This window comes from Oncorhynchus masou, chromosome 10, assembly GCF_036934945.1.
Source record: "Oncorhynchus masou masou isolate Uvic2021 chromosome 10, UVic_Omas_1.1, whole genome shotgun sequence".
Lineage (NCBI taxonomy): Eukaryota > Metazoa > Chordata > Actinopteri > Salmoniformes > Salmonidae > Oncorhynchus > Oncorhynchus masou.
This window is the reverse complement of record NC_088221.1, coordinates 793,216-816,580: the sequence shown is the minus strand read 5'-3', so window position 1 is coordinate 816,580 and position 23,365 is coordinate 793,216. Positions and strand designations below refer to the sequence as shown.

The window sequence follows — 23,365 nt, the reverse complement described above, 5'->3', positions numbered from 1 at the left end:
CCATCTGGCCACTCTACCATATAGGCTTATCGAGTGCTGCAGAGATGGTTGTCCTTCTGGAAGGTTCTCTCATTTCCACAGATGAACTCTGGAGCTCTATGAGTGACAACCTCCCTGACCAAGGCCCTTCTCCCCCGATTGTTCTGGCTGGTTTAGGGTTAGGGTTCCGTCTGGAAACTCTACCATAAAGGCCTGATTGGTGGAGTGCTGCAAAGATGGTTGTCTTTCTGGAAGGTTCTTCCACAGAGGAGCTCGGGAGCTCTGTCAGAGTGACTGTTGGGTTTTTGGTCACCTCCCTGGCCAAGGGTCTTGGTTGTTCCAAATTTCTTCCATTTAAGAATGATGGTGGCCACTGTGTTCTTAGGAACCATCATTGCTGCAGAAATGTTTTGGTACCCTTCCCAAGATCTGTGCCTCGGCACAATCCTGTCTCGGAGCCCTACGGACAATTCCTTCGACCTCATGGTTTGGTTTTTGCTCTGACATGCACTGTCAACTGTGGGGCCTTATATAGACAGGTGTGTGCCTTTCCGAATCATGTCCAATCAATTGAATTTGCCACAGGTGGACTCCAATCAAGTTGAAGAAACATCTCAATGATGATCAATGGAAACAGGATGCACCTAAGCACAATTTCAAATTTCATAGCAAAGGGTCTGAATACTTATGTAAATAAGGTATTTCTGTTTTTGCTTTGTCATTAGATTATATTTTCTCTCTCATGGGCTATGGTTTTGAGTTGCGTTTCTCATTAAAAGGCATTTTATTATCATAGCGCATTTAGCCCTTCGGTCAGCCCGGACCGTTTGTATATTTATTGTGTTATAAGAATATTTTGTGTGTTTTTGTTCTTCCTTGTTGTTTTCTTTCATTTTATTGTTATTAATTACTGCTTTGTTGGGGTTAGAGCTTGCAAGAGGCATTTCACTGTACTTGTGCATATGACATTAAAACTTGAAACTTGACAATGGTATGCTATTTACCCCACTAGTGATTAGCCTACAAGTGAGCATCAACGGAAGATTCACAGGACCTGACACAGATCAATGCAAAACATTAAAAAAACAACTTTTAGGGGAACATAATCAATTCTATAATGCTGAACATTATTCTTTCACTGTTGCTGTTAACCTAGGCTGATGTTAGCCAACAGCTACTGGAATAGCCCCCTGAAACTGCTCATTGTCTGCTGTTGTGGCATTTTGCATCATTCTGATTGGTCAAGAGTAGAGACAGTCAAAAAATATATATATTTTTTGACTATCTAGATTATTCAAATAGTGAAATAATTTAGAATGCCCATCCCTAGGTTACTGTACTTTACATTCAAAAACATTCTGTCACATCAAATATCAGCATTTGACAGTTCGATCTAGTTCAACTGCAATCTCTCTCCCAATGCATTGGGGCTACAGTATGTCTGTGGAGAACGCTTTGGTAAGATCTGAGGAGTTAAGAAGTATTGGAGTCGTGTTGACAGCTGACATGCTCGGAGGTATACTGTCGGTGTTGGGAAGAACTGCCTGTCTGCTCCACTAAACTGTCTCCCTACATATTCATCCACACTAATAAGTGTAGTGAAATGGGAGCAGCCTGAAAGACCAGTGGACACATTGGAGCACTCCTTACATTGTGGGATGCCAGCTGTGCTCAAGGCATTGTTCAATCAAAACCGCAACCTGGAAAGGGTGATTGTTGTTCCTGCAGTGTGAGAGTACGGGGATTGTTTTTCATCAATGAGTGGAGATTAAACTTAACTAACATTGTCAAACATGTTCATTTTCAGCATGGATGTTTTTTTTTCTTCATTCTAGCATTTCCGGACATTTTTTTTTTTTTTTTAAATAGTGTGAAAAGAGTACAACAAAAAACAGGCAAACATTTCCTAATGGTGGGAAGGAACCTGAATCTGAGGCCACTGTGTCCTGATTTGAAGCATAGAACAAACTCATCACTAAGCTCAGGGCCCTGGGTCTGAACCCCTCCCTGGGCAACTGGGTCCTGATATTCCTGATGGGCCCGACCACGGGTGGTGAAGGTAGGCAACAACATCTCCTCCACACTGATGTTCAACACGGGGGCCCCACAGGTGTGCGTGCTCACCTCCCTCCTGTACTCGGTGTAAACTCATGACTGTGTGGACATACACGTCTCGAACTCAACCAAGTTTGCTAATGACACAACAGTAGTAGGCCTGATTAACAACAGCGACAAGACAGCCTACCGGGAGGAGGTGAGAGCCCTGGCGGAGTGTAGGGTCCTATAAAATCTGCAGAAAACGCGGACGGAATCACGGAATCCAGACATTAAAACGGAATTCAACAATATTAAAAAATGTATTGAACTTAGTTGGTAATCAACTACACTGAACAAAAATATAAATTCAACATGTTAAGTGTTGGTCCCATGTTTCATGAGCTGAAATTTAAGATCCCAGAAATGTTCCATACTCACAAAAAGCGTATTTCTCTAGAAATGTTGATACACATTTGTTTACATCCGTGTTAGTGAGCATTTCACCTTTGTCAAGATAATCCATCCACCTGACAGGTGTGTCTTATCATTAAACAGCATGATCATTACACAGGTGCACCTTGTACTGGGAACAATAAAAAGCCACTCAAATGTGCAGTTCCCTCAAGTTGAGGGATTGTGCAGTTGGCCTGCTGACTGCAGGAATGTCCACCAGAGTTGTTGCCAGAGAATTTAAAGGGAAGCTCATCTGCTTGCTTGTCATCCTCACCAGGGTCTTGACCTGACTACAGTTCGGTGTCATAACTGACTTCAGTGGGCAAATGCTCACCTTTTCACTGGCTTGCTGGAGAAGTGTGCTCTTCGCGGATGAATCCCAGTTTCAACTGTACCGGGTAGATGGCAGGCAGTATTATTCTGTAATGTAGAAAATAGTAAAAGTAACAAAAAACCCTGGAATGAGTAGTCCAAACGTTTGACTGGTACTGTATGTATATACTTTATTATAGTCATGGCTCATCATATGTAGCTACACCCCTTTTTTATTCATATACTGTCCATTCTGTCTATACACACCATTCACATAAATATATTTATATTCTGGACTCTGACATTGCTCACTCGGATACATTTGTCTTTAATTTCTTGTTATTTTTTAAAAACTTTTGGATAAAGTGTGTTGATTTTGTATTGCTAGATATTGCTGCATTGTTGGAGCTATGAACATAAGCATTTAACTCCACCTGCGATAACATCTGCAAAATTGTGTACGTAACCAATAAACATTTTATTTTATATGTTTACTTATTGGTTCACAGGAAATGTTTTTAAAAGTCTGGGAACTAGGGATGTGACAATTGTAAAAAAAAAAAAATCTGTTTAAAAATAATTCACAATTCAGATAATGGTCCTGCTCATGACGGCTATGCAGTTCAATCTACCACAGTCCTGGCTACCAGACGGCACTTACTGCTGACCCCCACCCACTCAACAACCTTGGTAGTTAATGTTGTTTTAGGTTCTCTAGTGTGTGCCTCTACTCCATGTTCTCGGTTGTCAGTACATGGGACTTCATGTCCCTGTTCTTATCAATGTGATGGCTCATTGCAGTGATATACAAGTGTGTTCATTGACATCCAACAATCTGTTGTTTATGCTACATATGGTGTTTGAGAGCTTGCGCTTTGTACATGCAGGGCAATCATTGTACAATTTCTCCAGGCCATCTCCGGGCCGTCACGGTTCTCGTTAGTCTGTGTAACGGGATTCTTCCTGGGAAGGAGAGGCGGACCAGAACGCAGCGTGGTTATTGTGATACATCTTTAATAAAGATGAAAATAGAACAATATACAGAAAATGTGAAAAATCGGTGTAACAAACACAAAGACCGGAACAATCACCCACAAACCCCAACACCAAACAGGCTTCCTAAATAAGGTTCCCAATCAGAGACAATGACTAACACCTGCCTCTGATTGAGAACCATATCAGGCCAAACACAGAAACAGACAAACTAGACACACAACATAGAATGCCCACTCAGATCACACCCTGACCAAAGAAAACATAGAAACATACAAAGCAAACTATGGTCAGGGTGTGACAGTCTGGTTCTAGATATGCCATCAGGGCAGTGACGCTGACATCCTCTACCAGTGACAATGGCTGCATATCAATTGCAATCATTTCTGTAATCAGCACAGTGATTTTCTCACTCCGTCCATTATCATACTGCTGCCAGTAACGGGTTGGGGCTCACGGTGCCTCCCTTTCAAATGGTTAAGCACCTGTTCTGCCACTGTAGCTCAATTCCACCTCACTTTGCATTTCACCACCTTCTCATTTAACTTCTCAAAGTATCGCCATACAGGACTTCACTGCTGTCTCACAGTGACATTTTTCCAACTGTTAATGACGATGAGCGCTTTATATCCATGCCAAATAATTTGACAGATTCACATCTCCTCCTAAAAACATTCCAGCATTGTTGCGTTAGGTAATTGTTTATTTATTTTGTCCCTTTATGATGATGATCGGGTCCTGTTAGTGGTAACTTTGTAATAACTGCAGTGTGATTTTTAGATATTTTTTTTGTGGGGGGTTTAGGTTAAGTTTTTTTTTCTAAATGTTAACAATCCCAATCTTGTTTAAACGGTCAAACCCCTACAGGAATACAAAGGTTTTAAAAGCTTACCAAACACTGCTTTTTATACTCAGGTTCGTCATCCAAACAGTAGCCAAGGGGGTTCGTTGTGGGTCTAATTGTGTCCATCTGCTCTGAGGAGGACTTGAGAAGAGGCTGATTTTTAGCCTGGGTCGTGTTCATTAAGCTCTAAACAAGGGGATAAAAATGTATTGAAACGGGGACAGACTACCTGGACTCGTCAATAATAAACACACATTTTCTGTAGCAAGCTTTTTAAAACCATAGTGCCCTAATGAACACTATGCCGGTGACTACCTGGGAACTACTGGGAACTACTCCAAACAAATAGTTTGGAATTAGAACGAACATGCACGTCGGCTGAAGCAGAAACAGACCGGCTTCCAGGCTGGCACCCATACTAGAGCGCTATGGGTGTAAATAGTCAACAGTAACTACACGGTACTTACCAACCAGTGTACTCCCACGTTGTAGGAGTACACTCCTCCCTCGCTCTAACCACTAGGCTACCCGCCGCACATTTATTTGTAAGTATCCACTGTACAAATTGGTTCCTGTTTCATCCGTGTCTTTGGTCACGTTCGCATGGGCCAAATAAAAACACCCTACAATAGAGCCTTCTACAATGCAGGGGATGGCTGCAGGATGAAGTTGGTGAAGAGCAACTGCAGATACTTGCAGTCAACTTCATGACCTTTGATCACATGAATTTTGTGAAGTTCATGCAAGTCTGACAATTATCCACAGAATGCAACACATTAGGTCACCAACTTGACAAAAGTGATCAATTTGAAAGCGACCATTGATATGAGCAAGATGCAAGACTTTGCTCTCACACTCTTACACAGAGTATCTGCACATGTGCACCGGTGTGCTTCAAGCTGCTACAACGTGGTAGGTACAGGACCAAAATAGCTAAGTTTAGCCTCTCGCTTCAACGCTCCTGGTTATTGCGAAAATTGACCCATTATTACTGTTTACTTTGTGCATCTACGTCATCTCGCTGAGTATACCTTTAACCCTAACTTAGCCTATGACTTCACTTATGTATTACTGCCCCACAGTGGCACAAAAACTCTACAAGTAAATGGCTCCTAGCCTTCCATGCTACTTTCTATCCCGAACACTGAAACTTAAACAAAATAATGTAAAAAAAACTAAATATAAAATGTTTTACAAAACTTAAACTAAATAACGAGTAAAGTGGATCTGAAAACTAAACTGAAAAAAAATAATTTAAACTAAAATAAATTAAAACCAATATAAAACACAACTATAATAACCTTTAACCTTGCTGGGGAGCCTCTGTTTTTTTTCAAATAGTTAAAGAGCACTATTGCTTTTTTTTTTTTTTTTTTTTTTTTACAAATAATGAAATGTATGTCTGTTCTCCAGAAATAGTTAGGCTTAAGTATATGCTCTCCACAAGTCATTAATAAAATGTTTTCTCTAAAAAAGAGTATAGAGATTGGACGATAGTTGGTATACTCCCGTTTTGTCCAAATAACCATCTCCACTCGACAAATTGCTAAGAGTATTGGATCTCTTCTCAAGAGTGATTGAGTTTTATCTTGAGAGGTGTACTGTAATGAACTACCAAAGGTTATTGTCTCTTCTCCAGAGTTAATATGATTGAGTTTTATCTTGAGAGGTGTACTGTAATGAACTACCAAAGGTTATTGTCTCTTCTCCAGAGTTAATATGATTGAGTTATCTTGAGAGGTATACTATAATGAACTACCAAAGGTTCTTGAAGTGCAAGTAAGTGGGAAAATATTTGGAGTGTTCTGGTACGTTGAATTTACATGCAGACCCCTTGACTTTTTCCACATTTTGTTACACTGCAGCCTGTATTTGGGGAGGTTCTCCCATTCTTCTCTGTAAATCCTCTCAAGCTCTGTCAGGTTGGCCAGGAGCTTTGGAGCACAGCTATTTTCAGGTCTCTCCAGAGATGTTAGATCGGTTTAAGTCCAGGCTCTGGCTGGGCCACTGAAGGACATTCAGAGACTTGTCCCGAAGATACTCCTGCGTTGTCTTGGCTGTGTGCTTAGGGGTCGTTGTCCTGTTGGAAGCTGAACATTCGCCCCCAGGTCCTGAGCGCTCTCAGCTCAGCGCTCTGGAGCAGGTTTTCATCAAGGATATCTTTGTACTTTGCTCCGTTCATCTTTCCCTCGACCCTGACTAGTCTCCCAGTCCATGCTGCATACAACATTCCCACAGCATGATGCTGCCACCACCATGCTTCACCGAAGGGATGTTGCCAGGTTTCCTCCAGACATGACTCTTGGCATTCAGGCTAAAGAGTTCAATCTTGGTTTCATCAGACCAGAGAATCTTGTTTTTCATGGTCTGAGAGTCCTTTAGGTGCCTTTTGACAAACTAAAAGTGGGCTTTCATCTCCCTTTTACTGAGGAGTTGCTTCCGTCTGGAAACTCTACCATAAAGGACTGATTGGTGGAGTGCTGCAAAGATGGTTGTCTTTCTGGAAGGTTCTTCCATCTCCACAGAGGAGCTCGGGAGCTCTGTCAGAGTGACTGTTGGGTTCTTGGTCACCTCCCAGGCCAACGGTCTTAGTTGTTCCAAACTTCTTCCATTTAAGAATGATGGAGGCCACTGTGTTCTTGGGGACCTTCAATGCTGCAGAAATGTTTTGGTACCCTTCTGTGCCTCAACACAATCCTGTCTCGGAGCTCTACAGACAATTCCTTTGACCTCATGGCTTGGTTTTTGCTCTGACATGCACTGTCAACTGTGGGACCTTATATAGACTGGTGTGTACCTTTCCAAATAATGTCCAATCAATTGAATTTATCACAGGTGGACTCCAAGTTGTAGAAACATCTCCAATGATTCTCAATGGAAACAGGATGCACCTGAGCTCAATTCCGAGTCTCTTAGCAAAGGGGCTGAATACTTATATAAATAATGTATTGTTTATTTGTAATATAAAAATAAATAATTTAATACATTTTTTAATAAGGCTGTAAGGTAACAAAATGTAGAGAAAGTCAAGGTGTCTGAATACTTTCTGAATGCACTCTATTACATTTGTATTTTAAATACGTGATTATATTATGCTTCCGTATGGGTTTAATACATCTAAATCAATGTTTAGTGTGTCTGTATCAATATGGACTTAAAAAAAGATCAAGTCCTTTGGGGTGATTTTGAGCTGTAGTAATTCTATAAATAGGACCTTTAGGATATTTTAGGTTTGTCTGGAGACATAATGACATGTTATCCACAGCACCACAGGGTGACCTGACCTGTATCAGTGGTTTTGACCAGATCACCTGCGAAGAGAGAGCTCCCCATGTACTCAATTAAGATTGTACTTTTCTATATCAGGTATCGTATGACTGTGTTCAAAACCAAATAGTACTGCAATACAGAACTCAGATGCTAGGGTTAGTGTTAGGGTTAGTGGGGGTTAGGGTTAGGGGGGTTAGGTTTAGTGGGGGTTAGGTTTAGTGGGGGTTAAGGTTAGGGGTTAGGGTTAGTGGGGGTTAGGTTTAGGGTTAGTGGGGGTTAGGTTTAGGGTTAGTGGGGGTTAGGGAGTGTTAGGGTTAGGGGTTAGTGGGGGTTAGGGGTTAGGGATAGGGAGGGTTAGGGGTTGGGGTTAGGGTTAGGAGTTAGTGGGGGTTAGGGTTAGTGGGGGTTAGGGTTAGGGAGGGTTAGGGTTAGGGGTTAGTGGGGGTTAGGGGTTAGGGATAGGGAGGGTTAGGGGTTGGGGTTAGGGTTAGGGGTTAGGGTTAGTGGGGGTTAGGGATAGGGAGGGTTAGCGGATAGGGTTAGTGGGGTTAGTGGGGGTTAGGGTTAGGGGGGGTTAGGCGTTAGGGTTAGGGTTAGGGGTTATGGTTAGGGGTTAGGGTTATCTGAATCTATGCAGAGCTGTATTGTTGTTAATTCCAAATCGAAGAGTCTCTTTATTTGAATCCAGGAATATAATATTTTCTCCACTCCCTAATAGTCAGTCTCAGGGAATATTTGGCTGTTAGTTTCAGTCACCTGACCTCTTGTTACATGGCAACCGCATGTTTTCAAAAGAATCATCCACCCCTGAGATTCCACAGGTATTCTACAGCATGGGAGGAGAGGGAGAGACGTGTGAGAGAAAGTGTGTTACAGGTTGTAGACGACACTCACTAGGTGGCAGCTCTGCTTTGCATGACTGGGGCTGGTGGGGGGTGGGACTAGAATGTAGCTCTGATGTCATTCTTCTTAGTTCCAAAAGGCCTGCCCCTTTGACCGGCCCACACACTCCCACAGGTAGTTTTGGAGCTGTTAATTCGCTCCTGCCTAGCCCCTGCCGACCTGTGTTTGTGTGTTCTGCATTGTCACACTACGCACACACACTCCTACCTGCCCATTTCTCAGTTCTTCCCGGTGGTATGAACTTTGGATGCAGCAGTGAAGTGTCCAACTGTTGCGTGTCACATCTGCCAGAGAATTCCTGAGTGATTATTGACGGTGACTGAAGGTGGACACACCTCTCTACCTATCAGTCTCTCAGTCCTGACTGTCTGTCTCTCTACAGGACAATGTTATAGTCTTCCTCAGACGAAAAGACGCACAGCTCTTTCGCTCAGGAGACCTCCAAGACACATCCACTAGAGTCAATGTCAAGTAAGTGCTGCTACATATGATACACAGATTACACATATTTACATACCGATGACAATATAATAATACATTTTTTGTCTATTGACTATTGAAAATAATTTTTTGCTGTCTATGACTGATCTGTGACTGGATCGTTATGAGACTAACTTTGAACAGAGTTTTGCCTTTCTCCTAACAGACTTTAGATTGATACTTCCTTGGGCAAGTGTGTGTGTGTGTGTGTGTGTGTGTGTGTGTGTGTGTGTGCGTGTGTGTGCGTGACTGGAGTGAACGTGTATGTATCTACAGTTGAAGTTGGAAGTTTACATACTCCTTAGCCAAATACATTTAAACTCAGTTTTTCACAATTCCTGAAATTTAATCCTAGTAAAAATTCCCTTTCTTAGGTCAGTTAGGATCACCACTTTATTTTAAGAATGTGAAATGTCAGAATAATAGTATAGAGTGATTTATTTCAGCTTATAATTCTTTCATCACATTCCCAGTGGGTCAGAAGTTTACCTACACTCAATTATTATTTGGTAGCATTGCCTTTAAATTGCTTAACTTGGGTCAAACGTTTCGGGTAGCCTTCCACAACATTCCCACAATAAGTTGGGTGAATTTTGGCCCATTCCTCCTGACAGAGCTGGTGTAACTGAGTCAGGTTTGTAGGCTTCCTTGCTCGCACACGCTTTTTCAGCTCTGTCCACACATTTTCTATAGGATTGAGGTCAGGGCTTTGTGATGGCCACTCCAATACCTTGACTTTGTTGTCCTTAAGCCATTTTGCCACAACTTTGGAAGTATGCTTGGGGTCATTGTCCATTTGGAAGACCCATTTGCGACCAAGCTTTAACTTGCTATCAAATCAAATCATCAAATCAAATTTTATTTGTCACATACACATGGTTAGCAGATGTTAATGCGAGTGTAGCGAAATGCTTGTGCTTCTAGTTCCGACAATGCAGTAATAACCAACAAGTAATCTAACTAACAATTCCAAAACTACTGTCTTATACACACAAGTGTAAGGGGATAAAGAATATATACATAAAGATATATGAATGAGTGATGGTACAGAGCAGCATAGGCAAGATACAGTAGATGGTATCGAGTACAGTATATACATATGAGATGAGTATGTAAACAAAGTGGCATAGTTAAGGTGGCTAGTGATACATGTATTACATAAAGATGCAGTAGATGATATAGAGTACAGTATATACGTATACATATGAGATGAATAATGTAGGGTATGTAAACATTATATTAGGTAGCTTTGTTTAAAGTGGCTAGTGATATATTTTACATAATTTCCAACAATTCCAATTATTAAAGTGGCTGGAGTTGAGTCAGTGTGTTGGCAGCAGCCACTCAATGTTAGTGGTGGCTGTTTAACAGTCTGATGGCCTTGAGATAGAAGCTGTTTTTCAGTCTCTCGGTCCCAGCTTTGATGCACCTGTACTGACCTCGCCTTCTGGATGATAGCGGGTTGAACAGGCAGTGGCTCGGGTGGTTGTTGTCCTTGATGATCTGTATGGCCTTCCTGTAACATCGGGTGGTGTAGGTGTCCTGGAGGGCAGGTAGTTTTCCCCCGGTGATGCGTTGTGCAGACCTCACTACCCTCTGGAGAGCCTTACGGTTGTGGGCGGAGCAGTTGCCGTACCAGGCGGTGATACAGTCCGCCAGGATGCTCTCGATTGTGCATCTGTAGAAGTTTGTGAGTGCTTTTGGTGACAAGCCGAATTTCTTCAGCCTCCTGAGGTTGAAGAGGCGCTGCTGTGCCTTCTTCACGATGCTGTTTGTGTGGGTGGACCAATTCAGTTTGTCTGTGATGTGTATGCCGAGGAACTTAAAACTTACTACCCTCTCCACTACTGTTCCATCGATGTGGATTGGAGGGTGTTCCCTCTGCTGTTTCCTGAAGTCCACAATCATCTCCTTAGTTTTGTTGACGTTAAGTGTGAGGTTATTTTCCTGACACCACACTCCGAGGGCCCTCACCTCCTCCCTGTAGGACGTCTCGTCGTTGTTGGTAATCAAGCCTACCACTGTTGTGTCGTCCGCAAACTTGATGATTGAGTTGGAGGCGTGTGTGGCCACAGAGTCGTGGGTGAACAGGGAGTACAGGAGAGGGCTCAGAACGCACCCTTGTGGGGCCCCAGTGTTGAGGATCAGCGGGGTGGAGATGTTGTTGCCTACCCTCACCACCTGGGGGTGGCCCGTCAGGAAGTCCAGTACCCAGTTGCACAGGGCGGGGTCGAGACCCAGGGTCTCGAGCTTGATGACGAGCTTGGAGGGTACTATGGTGTTAAATGCCGAGCTGTAGTCGATGAACAGCATTCTCACATAGGTATTCCTCTTGTCCAGATGGGTTAGGGCAGTGTGCAGTGTGGTTGAGATTGCATCGTCTGTGGACCTATTTGGGCGGTAAGCAAATTGGAGTGGGTCTAGGGTGTCAGGTAGGGTGGAGGTGATATGGTCCTTGACTAGTCGTTTAGCTCAGTTACCTTAGCTTTCTTGGGAACAGGAACAATGGTGGCCCTCTTGAAGCATGTGGGAACAGCAGACTGGGATAGGGATTGATTGAATATGTCCGTAAACACACCAGCCAGCTGGTCTGCGCATGCTCTGAGGACGCGGCTGGGGATGCCGTCTGGGCCTGCAGCCCTTGATGATGTCTTGAGATGTTGCTTCAATATATCCACATGATTTCCCTACCTCATGATGCCATCTATTTTGTGAAATGCTCCAGTCCCTCCTACAGCATAGCACCCCCACAACATGATGCTGCCACCCCCGTGCTTCAAGGTTGGGATGGTGTTCTTCGGCATGCAAGCATCCCCCTTTTTCCTCCAAAAATAACAATGGTCCTTATGGCCAAACAGTTCTATTTAAAAAGTACGATCTTTGTCCCCACGTGCAGTTGCAAACTGTAGTCTGTCTTTTTTATTTTGGTTTTGGAGCAGTGGCTTCGTCCTTGCTAAGCGGCCTTTCAGGTTATGTCGATATAGGACTCATTTTACTGTGGATATAGATACTTTTGTACCTGTTTCCTCCAGCATCTTCACAAGTCCTATGTTGCTGTTCTGAGATTGATTTGCACTTTTCGCAGCAAATTAGGTTCATCTCTAGGAGACACAACGCGTCTGCTTCCTGAGCGGTATGATGGCTACGTGGTCCCATGGTGATTATACTTGCGTACTATTGCTTGTACAGATGAATGTGGTACATTCAGGTGTTTGGAAATTGCTCCCAAGGATGAACCAGACTTGTGGGGGTCTACAAATTTTTTTTCTGAGGTCTTAGCTGATTTCTTTTGATTTTCCCATGATGTCAAGCAACGAGGCACTGAGTTTGACAGTAGGCCTTGAAATACATCCACAGGTACACCTCCAATTGGCTCAAATGACGACAATTGCCTATCAGAAGCTTCTAAAGCCATGACATCATTTTCTGGAATTTTCCAAGCTGTTTGAAGGCACAGTCAACTTAGTGTATGTAAACTTCTGACCTACTGGAATTGTGATACTGTGAATTATAAGTGAAATAGTCTGTCTGTAAACAATTGTTGGAAAAATGACTTGTGTCATGCACAAAGTAGATGTCCTAACCAACTTGCCAAAGCTAGTTTGTTAACAATACACTTGTGTAATGGTTGAAAAACGTGTTTTAATGACTCCAAGCTAAGTGTATGTAAACTTCTGACTTCAACTGTACATACATACACAACGGTATAGCATCTTTAACTTTTCATTCTGCATAATTGCACATAAAACAAAGGTGTCATTGATTAAAAGCCAAACTTCCGACTTCAACTCTTTCTATCATCTATCGATCGATCTATCTATCTCAGCGCTGACAGTGAATGAGTTATGTCTCTGTAAAGAGAGAGATTATGTGACAAGTCTGACTCAGTTCTGCCTTGCATTGCCTTAAAGGGAAATTCCACCCCAAAACTATCTTTTGGTATTTGTGTCATTAGTCCATTGTTGACATATTATGCCATTTGATCAAGTTCCAAAATGTTTTGCATGTCAGCAATCAAGTTTTGAAAATAAATAACCTTCAAAATACAGCCGGTATGATGCATTTTCCATCGTATGAAGTTTCTGTATTTTGAAAGCTTGATTGCTGACATGCAAAACATTTGCGTAAAACAATACAGTGAAATAATTTATTAAGGGCTCTCCTAACAATGCAGTGTTAATAATTTATGGGTAATAGAAAATACAAAAAAAGGTGTGTATGTTTACAGTTTCTGTGTTGTTCTCCTCCTCATCTTCTCACTGGGCAGAGGTGCATGCGGTATGTCGAACAACCTGTTCAGTTGTCACACAGGTGTGTCTCAGGGAGGTGGCGGGAGGTAGAGACCGTCTGCTTAAACACATTCACCATGGCAGCGGACGTAGCATGGAGAAACACCAACACATACACTATATATACAAAAGTATGTGGACACCCCTTCAAATGAGTGGATCCTGCTATTTCAGGCACACCCGTAGTTGACAGGTGTATAAAATTGAGCACACAGCCATGCAATCTCCATAGCCACACATTGGCAGTAGAATGACCTTAATGAACCCTTATAAGATGCAACCTTTCCAACAAGTCAGTTCGTCAAATTTCTGAGAGCTGCCCCGGTCAACTGAACTGTAAGTAATGTTATTGTGAAGTGGAAACGTGTAGGAGCAACAACGTTGCTAGGAGCGTGTAGGAACAACAACGAAATCTTCTGGTTTCCAAACTGCCTCTGGAAGCAACGTCAGCACAACTGTTCGTCGGGAGCTTGATGAAATGGGTTTTCAAGCCCGTGCAGCACACAAACCTAAGATCACCGTGCGCAATGCCAAGCATCGGCTGGAGTGGTGTAAAGCTTGCCGACCATTGGACTCTGTAGCATTGGAAACGCGTTTTCTGGAGTAAAAATTCACGCTTCACCATCTAGCAGTCCAACTGGTCTGGGGCTGTTTTTCATGGTTCGGGCAAGGCCCCTTAGTTCCAGTGAAGGGAAAACTTAACTTTAAAGCGTGCAATGACATTCTAGATTATTCTGTGCTTCCAACTTTGTGGCAACAGCTTGGAAGGCCCTTTCCAGGTTTCAGCATGGAACTGCCCCTGTTCACAAATCGAAGTCCATACAGAAATGGTTTGTCGAGATCGGAGTGGAAGAATTTGACTGGCCTGCACAGAGCACTGACCTCAACCTCATCAAACACCTTTTGGGATGAATTGGAACGCCGACTGTGAGCCAGGCCTAGTCGCCCAACATCAGTGCCTGACCTCACTAATGCTCTTGTGGCTGAATGGAAGCAAGTTCCTGCAGCAATGTCCCAACATCTAGTGGAAAGCCTTCCCAGAAAAGTGGAGGCTGTTATAGCAGCAAAAGGGGGGGATCAACTCCATATTAATGCCCATGATTTTGGAAGGCGATGTTCGAGCAGAGCAGAGTTTTGGTCATGTCGTGTTTCTGTGACGAATGGGATTTTCATGATAAATACACTGTGTAGGAGGCGTGCCACACTACTGATGTAATCTATTGACTCATGGGTGAAGTGTATTATACCGTGTACCCTTTTTACGAAGTGATTCATTAGACAAAGGTGTGTTCCAGTAATGTCTCAAAACACGAAACCACTGTGAAGTGAACCTGACCTGACATGCCAGTGAATCTTTCTCTCTCTCTCTCTCTCTCTCTCTCTCTCTCTCTCTCTCTCTCTCTCTCTCTCTCTCTCTCTCTCTCTCTCTCTCTCTCTCTCTCTCTCTCTCTCTCTCTCTCTCTCTCTCTCTCTCTCTCTCTCTCTCTCTCTCTCTGTCTCTCCCCCTCTCTCTGTGTGCTTTAGTGCGTCATTCAGCATTGTCTAATGATGCAGCTTTAAATTAGCCACTCCTTAGATAAGGTCGCGCAAGCAGCAGGTTAATTTCTCCCAGGATTCACAATGACTGTCAACCGTCCTTCTGAGGGCGCTGTCAAAGGTGTGCACGCGCGCAGTAACACACACACACCAAACAAAGCCAACTCTGTCTGTTGGTAACTAACCACACCACACCCTCCGGACCCTAGCAACGCGGTCGGCACAGACAGAATATGAGATACAGATAAGGCAGGAGAGGGTAATGAATGGACAGATTCTACAGGAAGTATGCTCCTTTAACATATTTCACACAACCGGAATATATTGTTTTCAATAAAATGTCACAATATGTTCGATTTGGCTGCTGGGGGGCAAAGAGAACCTCAGCTCCGCTAAAATCATTGACAACTACATGCCATTTTCAAGGGATTGTTTACCATATGTGTAACAATTTACAATAAGGCTGCATTTGTAAAGGGGTTATAATGATATTAATGATTATTTAATAATTTGTAAATCCATTAATATACTGTTATTGCATTGTTCATAATAGTGCAATAACTGGTCAAGTGTTAACCAAATAATGAGACAATATTTACCTCCAGTTATAAACCATTTATAATGCACTTACGATTGCTTATGAGATTAACCCTTAACCCTCAGCTGAGCAACAGTTATTTTCTCACTTTTAGGTGTGATGCATTGGCACCCTGCATTGGGACCTTAAGCACTACCCTCTGTAGCGCCTTGCGGTCAGATGCTGAGCAGTTGCCATACCAGGCAGTGATGCAACCAGTCAGGATGCTCAGGTGCAGCTGTAGAACTTTTTGAGGATCTGAGGACCCGTGCCAAATCTTTTCATTCTCCTGAGGGGGAATGGGCGTTGCCTCTTCATGACTGTCTTGGTATGTTTGGACCAGGATAGTTTGTTGGTGACATTGACACCAAGGAACTTGAAGCTCTCAACCTGCTCCACGACAGCCCCGTCGATGAGAATGTTGTGTTCGGTCCTCCTTTTCCTGTAGTCCACAATCATCTCCTTAGTCTTGATCACTTTGAGGGAAAGATTGTTGTTCTGGCATCACACAGCCAGGTCTCTGTTCTCATCCCTATAGGCTGTCTTGTCCTTGTCGGTGATCAGGCCTATCACGGTTGTCGTCCGGCAAACTTAATGATGGCATTAGAGTCGTGCCTGGCCATGCAGTCATGGGTGAACAAGGAGTGCAGGAGGGGATTGAGAACGCACCCCTGAGGGACCCCTGTGTTGAGGATCAGCATGGTGGATGTGTTGTTACGTACCCTTACCACCTGGGAGCAGCCCGTCAGGAAGTCCAGGATCCAGTTGCAGAGGGAGGTGTTTCATCCCAGGGCCCTTAGCTTAGTGATGAGCTTTGAGGGCACTATGGTGTTGAACACTAAGCTGTAGTCAATGAATAGCATCCTCACATTGGTGTTGCTTTTGTCCAGGTGGGAAAGGGCAGTGTGGAGTGCAATATAGATTGCATCATCTGTTGTAGCGGTATGCAAATTGGAGTGTTGACCAGCCTTTCAAAGCAATTCATGGCTACAGATGTGCTACAGGTTGGTAGTCATTTAGGCAGGTTTCCTCAGTGTTCTTGGGCACAGGGACTATGGTGGTCTGCTTGAAACAACATGTTGGTGTTGCAGACTCGGTCAGGGACAGGTCGAAAATGTCAGTGAAGACACTTGCCCGTTGGTCAGGGCATGCTCAGAGTACACGTTCTGGTAATCCATCTGACCCTGTGGCCTTGTGAATGTTGACCTGTTTAAAGGTCTTGCTCACATCAGCTATGGAGAGCATGATCACAGTCGTCCAGTAGCTGATGCTCTCAGGCATGCATGCTTCACTGTTGCTTGCCTCGAAGCAAGCATAGAAGTAATTTAGCAGGTCCCATAGGCTCGTGGCACTGGGAGCTCATGGCTGTGCTTTCCTTTGTAGTCTGTAATAGTTTGCAAACCCTGCCATATCCGAAGAGCGTCGGAGCCGGTGTTGTACGATTAAATCTTAGTCCTGTATTGACGCTTTGCCTGTTTGATGGTTCGTCTTATAAGCTTCCGGGTTAGCTTCCGGGTTAGCTTCCGGGCTATCCTTTAGCTCAGTGCAGATGTTGCTTGTAATACATGGCTTCTGGTCGGGGTATGTACGTACAGTCACTGTGGGGACAACATCATCAATGCACTTATTGATGAAGCCAGTGACTGATATGGTGTACTCCTCAATGCCATCGGAAGAATTCTGTAGCATACATTTACATTACATTTAAGTCATTTAGCAGACGCTCTTATCCAGAGCGACTTACAAATTGGTGAATTCACCTTCTGACATCCAGTGGAACAGCCACTTTACAATAGTATATTCCAGTCTGTGTTAGCAAAACAGTCCTGTAGCTTAGCACCTGCTTCATCTGATCACTTTTTTATTGACTGAGTCACTGGTGCTTCCTGCTTTAGTTTTTGCTTGTAAGCAGGAATCAGAATGATAGAGTTATGGTCAGATTTGCCAAATAGAGGACGAGGGAGATCTTTGTATGCGTCTGGAGTAAAAGTCCCCGGCCACTAGGAGTGCCACCTCTGGATGAGCGTTTTACTGTTTGTTTATGACCGTATGCAGTTCATTAAGTGTGGTCCTAGTGCCAGCATCGGTTTGTGGTGGTAAATAGATAGCTAAGAAGAATATAGATGAAAACTATTTTAGTAAATAATGTGGTATACAGCTTACCATGAGATACTCTACCTCAGGCATCCTGTTGGTAGGATATTTGTGATCGTAGTTTGTCTATTTCGTTATCGAATGATTGTACATTAGCTAATAGTACTGATGTTTGAGGCAGATTATCCACTCGTCGTAGGATCTTTACAAGGCACCCCGACCTACGTCCCCCATATCTCTGTGAATCACGGGGATTTGGGCCTTGTCAGGTGTTTGAAGTAAATCTTCTTCCATTACAAGGTGAGTAATCGCTGCCCTGATAACTAGAAGCTCTTTTTGGTCATAAGAGACGGTGGCAGAAACATTATCTACAAAATAAGTAACAAATAACTCGAAAAAACACACACAGTAGTACAATTGGTTAGGAGACCGTTAAATGGTATCCATCTCCTCCAGCGCCATTATATAGCTTGAATTCTTTGGGGCATAGATTCTACAAGGTGTGGCATTCAAACATTGCTAATAATTGGTATCAAGGGACCTAATGTGCCTGTACTGTTGAATCCAGGCAGGATGGGGCCATTGACTCATGGTGTTTATGCCAAATCCTGACTTTACCATCAGCGTGAAGCAACAGGAACCGGGATTCGTCGAAACACTCGACTCAATTGTCGAGTGTTGGTGATCACGTGCTCACTGATGCCTCTCCTTCTTGTTTTTAGCTGATAGGAGTTGAACCAAGTGTGGTCTTCTGCTGCAATAGCCCATCCATGACAAGGACTGACGAGTTGTGCATTCCGAGATGTTGTTCTACACACCACTGTTGTACTGCCCCGTTATTTGCCAGTTTGTGGGACACCTCTTAGCTTGCGCGATTCTTGCCATTCTCCTTCGACCTCTCATAAACTAGCTGTTTTCACCCAGAGGACTGCTGCTGACGGGATATTTTTGTTTTCCGCACCATTCTCGGTAAATCCGAGACACTGTCGTGCGTGAAAAGCTCAGCAGGCCAGCTCTTTCTGAGATATTGGAACTAGCACGCCTGGTTCCAGACGATCATACCACACTCATTCTCCTAGGTCTCTAGTTTTGCCCATTCTTACATTCAATCGAATAGTCACTGAATGCCTCGATGCCGGTCTGCCTGATTTATATAGCAAGCCACGGCCATGTGACTCACTGTGTGCAGGAGCGAACCATTTCGTGAATGTGGTGGTGTACCTAATAAACTGGTCACTGAGTGCAAAAATTACACACCGTAGCATACAAATATCCTTCAAATATATATGTTTATGTAACCTATACTGTATTTATATTTGAATACAGTCATCTCTGTTTTCCTTTGAAGCGTCTTTATATCTGTGCAAAGAAATGGGCAGCTTTGCATTTGTAGTCTAAAGGCAGGATGCCTGGACGCCATGAGTTTTTTTTGCGTAATTATTTTGCTTTTGTACATTAACCTGTTCGATGGAAAATCATTGCGGCATGTGTAATGGTAACAGCATATACAGTGCATTCGGAAAGTATTCAGACCCCTTCCCTTTTTCCACATTTTGTTACGTTACAACCGTATTCTAAAATTGATTAAATTATATTTTTCCTCATCAATCTACACACAATACCCCCATAATGACAAAACAAAAACAGTTTTTGAATATTTTTTTTAGCAAATGTAAAAATAAAAAACTTATTTACAGAAGTATTCAAACCCTTTGCTATGAGACTCTAAATTGAGCTCAGGTGCATCCTGTTTCCATTGATCATCCTTGAGATGTTTTAACAACTCTATACCATGTGCTGCATCTTGCCTCTGCCGTTCGTTCGGGCATCGCTCATTCATATATTTTTATGTGCATATTCGTATTCATTCCTTTACACTTGTGTGTATAAGGTAGTTGTTGTGAAATGGTTAGATTACTTGTTAGATATTACTGCATGGTCGGAACTAGAAAAACAAGCATTTCGCTGCACTCGCAATAACATCTGCTAACCATGTGTATGTGACAAATAAATGTGATTTGATTTGGATTTGATTTGGAAAGGCACACACCTGCCTATATAAGGTCCCAGAGTTGACAGTGCATGTCAGAGCATAAACCAAGCCATGAGGTCGAAGGAATTGTCCGTAGAGCTCCAAGATCTGATTGTGTCTCGGCACAGATCTGGGGAAGGGTACCAAAAACTGTCTGCAGCATGGAAGGTCCCCAATATAACAGTGGCCTCCATCACTCTTAAATGGAAGAAGTTTGGAACGACCAAGACTCTTCCTAGAGCTGGCCGCCCGGCCAAACTGAGCAGTCGGGGGAGAAGGGCCTTGGTCAGGGAGGTGACCAAGCACCCGATGGTCACTCTGACAGAGCTTTAGAGTTCCTCAGTAGAGATGGGAGAACTTTCCAGAAGGACAATCCTCTCCTCAGCACTCTACCAATCAGGCCTTTATGGTAGTGGCCAGATGGAAGTCACTCCTCAGTAAAAGGCACATGATAGCCCGCTTGGAGTTTGCCAAAAGGCACCTAAAGAAACAAGATTCTCTGGTCTGATGAAACCAAGATTGAACTCTTTGGCCTGAATGCCAAGCGTCATGTCTAGAGGAAACCTTGAACCATCTCTTACAGTGAAGCATGGTGGTGGCAGCATCATGCTTTGGGGATATTTTTCAGCAGCAGGGACTGGGAGACTAGTCAGGATCGAGGGAAAGATGAACGGAGAAAAGTACAGAGAGATCCTTGATGAAAACCTGCTCCAGAGTGCTCAGACTGGGGTGAAGGTTCACCTTCCAACAGGACAACAACCCCAAGCACACAGCCAAGACAACGCAGGAGTGGCTTTTGGACAAGTCGCAATGTCCTTGAGTGGCCCAGCCAGAGCCCGGACTTGAACCCAATCTAACATCTCTGGAGAGACCTGAAAATAGCTGTGCAGCGATGCTCCCAATCCAATCCGACAGAGCTTGAGAGGATCTGCAGAGTAAAATGGGAGAAACTATCCAAATACAGTTGTGCCAAGCTTGTAGCGTCATACCCAAGAAGACTCGAGGCTATAATCGTTGCCAAAGGTGCTTCCACAATGTACTGAGTAAAGGGTCTGAATACTTATGTAAATGTCATATTTCAGTTGCTTTTATATATATTTGCTAACATTTCCCCCCCAATTTTTTTTGCTTTGTCATTATTGGTATTGTGTATAGCATGAAACGTAACAAAGTCTACCTTCGCTGTTAGTATCTCAGTATCTCTCTGATGAACAACCTTCGCTGTTAGTATCTCAGTATCCCTCTGATGTACAACCTTCGCTGTTAGTATCTCAGTATCCCTCTGATGAACAACCTTCGCTGTTAGTATCTCAATATCCCTCTGATTCTGCAGGCTGTGGGGCATTACTCTCATCTTATCTCCACTTTGCTCCTTCCACAATTTTACACGAGTCGGTAGAAAAACAACAACAGCAAAACTGAAAGGCTTTCCTACTTCTTTTCGTCTGTAACGATATTCGTCTTCCTCTGACGAGGAGTATGAAGGATCGGACCAATATGCAGCGTAGTTCCTTAGTACCAAGGTCAGAACGTGACATCGTCAGTCATTTGGCCTCAACAACGTGCGTCTATCACACCCGGCATGAACCGTCCTTCTCTGGTATAATGGCGTTCACACACATTCTATGTCCATTCTGCCACCTACTGTAGCAAACTGTAGAAAAAGGAAATGGCCATTGCTTATTTTATTTTCATTTTTTTTTTTACATCAACAGGCTCCTTCAGTCACAGTCCAATCCAAATCAAATCCTTTCTCGTGTTCAGTTTTCCCTGCTTCAGCTGTTAAAACAACACATTTCACTTCATCTGTCAGGTCTATGTGGCATCCGGTTGCGGGTCATCCACTGCTTCCAACGCTCCATTTGCTCCTTCAACTATTTCCCACACCTCACTGTAGGAGACCTGTTGTACATCTCGGGTTCCTTGCAACTTCAGACTTGCAGGGCACTCCAGGAATTTGGCTACATGTTTTCCACCACAATTGCTACACCGTAACATCATCATCATTCTTAAACTACATGTTGATTCCATTGACACACACTTGAGACATGTCATATCTCATATTATATCTTTACATGTGTAGGCTGATACTCTTCGTCAAACGTCATTAGAACGGACTGTCTTTCTTCCTTCTTTCCATCCACTACACTGTGCAGGTAACGTGTTCCCACCCCTCCTAGAATCTTGTTCTTAAGACATGAAGCCTCATTGTCCAGCGATACTCAGAGTGCGAATTACACCAGGACATTTGGGTCTAATAATGGGGTCTAATAATGAATACGTCATTTAAACAGTCAAAATGAATTGCCCTTTAATGTGGCATGAACACAACCAGCTATGATATTTTAATCTGATTGTCAAACAAATTATTTAAAAAAGTAGGCTACCTGTGCATGTTTGTCCACTCCAAAATAATTCCAGAATCCGAACTCGCACCATTTAATGAATGGAAATAGACATCTGTTAAAAAAACACCAAAATATGTGCCTAATGTTATTCAGCAATTTGCCATTGATTATGCCTACATTTAATTGATGCGTCTTGCTGACAAATGTACCTTTTTTTGTAGCCTAAAAAGTTGTGACACCTGAAATGGGACTGAAACTGTCCCAGGAAAACGTGATGGTCAGCCTAACATACATGGTCAACTTACTAAACTAGGCTACAATGTGTATTACCATCAACTTCACATAGGCCAACCGGTAGCAAGTGATGTAGTGGTAAAAAAAGGTGGGAAAACAGGGGGCAGGGTAGCCTAGTGGTTAGAGCGTTGGACTAGTAACCAGAAGGTTGCAAGTTCAAACCCCCGAGCTGACAAGGTACAAAGTTGTTCTGCCCCTGAACAGGCAGTTAACCCACTGTTCGAAGGGAGTCGTTGAAAATAAGAATTTGTTCTTAACTGGTTAAATAAATAAATTTAAAAAATGTATTTGCCGAGGCAATTTTACACACATGAACACATGCACAACCGATATCCTACATTCAGTGTAAGACATGAGTTACACCCTAATTCATGAGTTTTTGCTTGGCGTCTTCAGTTCTCATGGGCACACAAATCCAACAATGTAGGCCTATGCCATTGTAAAATCAAACACTTCTGACTGAAAGAGCAAACTATAGGCCTACTGTCATTAACTTATAGGCTACTTGTTGGATGGATTGGAAGCACATTGGTGTCTAGCTGTAGGCTAGTTGTCTAGTGATATTGTCGACCATCAACCATATGCAAACAAATGGAGACAATGAGCAAGTACAAAGGAAAATCTATACGTAAAGGAGCTAAGCTGAGGCCATTTACATTTACCACTGTAAAACATATATACCACTGCATTTAAAACAAATAGGAGAGTGGTTAAATTAGCATTATTTAGAGTCCCCCCCCCTCCAAAGTTTGACTTTTGTTACATTTAGGGGAGCTAACGTCTCATTCAGGTGAGCAAACTCTGATCCTACCTTTCCTAATGCATCCTTTATCATGTTTGTGACCTCATAGATCTCACCAAGTATACAGTACATCATTGTTAATGAATCGCACTCCAACAATAAACCAATTTTTATAATTTACA

At 43.0% G+C, this 23,365-nt stretch overlaps 1 protein-coding gene across 1 annotated transcript in view; it reads left to right on the top strand.

Moving 5' to 3' along the window:
• The window catches only part of LOC135547776 (uncharacterized), a 65,492-nt gene that overhangs the window by 28,718 nt on the left and 13,409 nt on the right, over positions 1-23,365 (top strand). The window contains exon 4 of the mRNA XM_064977033.1: positions 9,174-9,262. The gene's annotated coding sequence lies outside the window, so the exon portion shown is untranslated. The remainder of the gene's footprint in view (positions 1-9,173; positions 9,263-23,365) is intronic.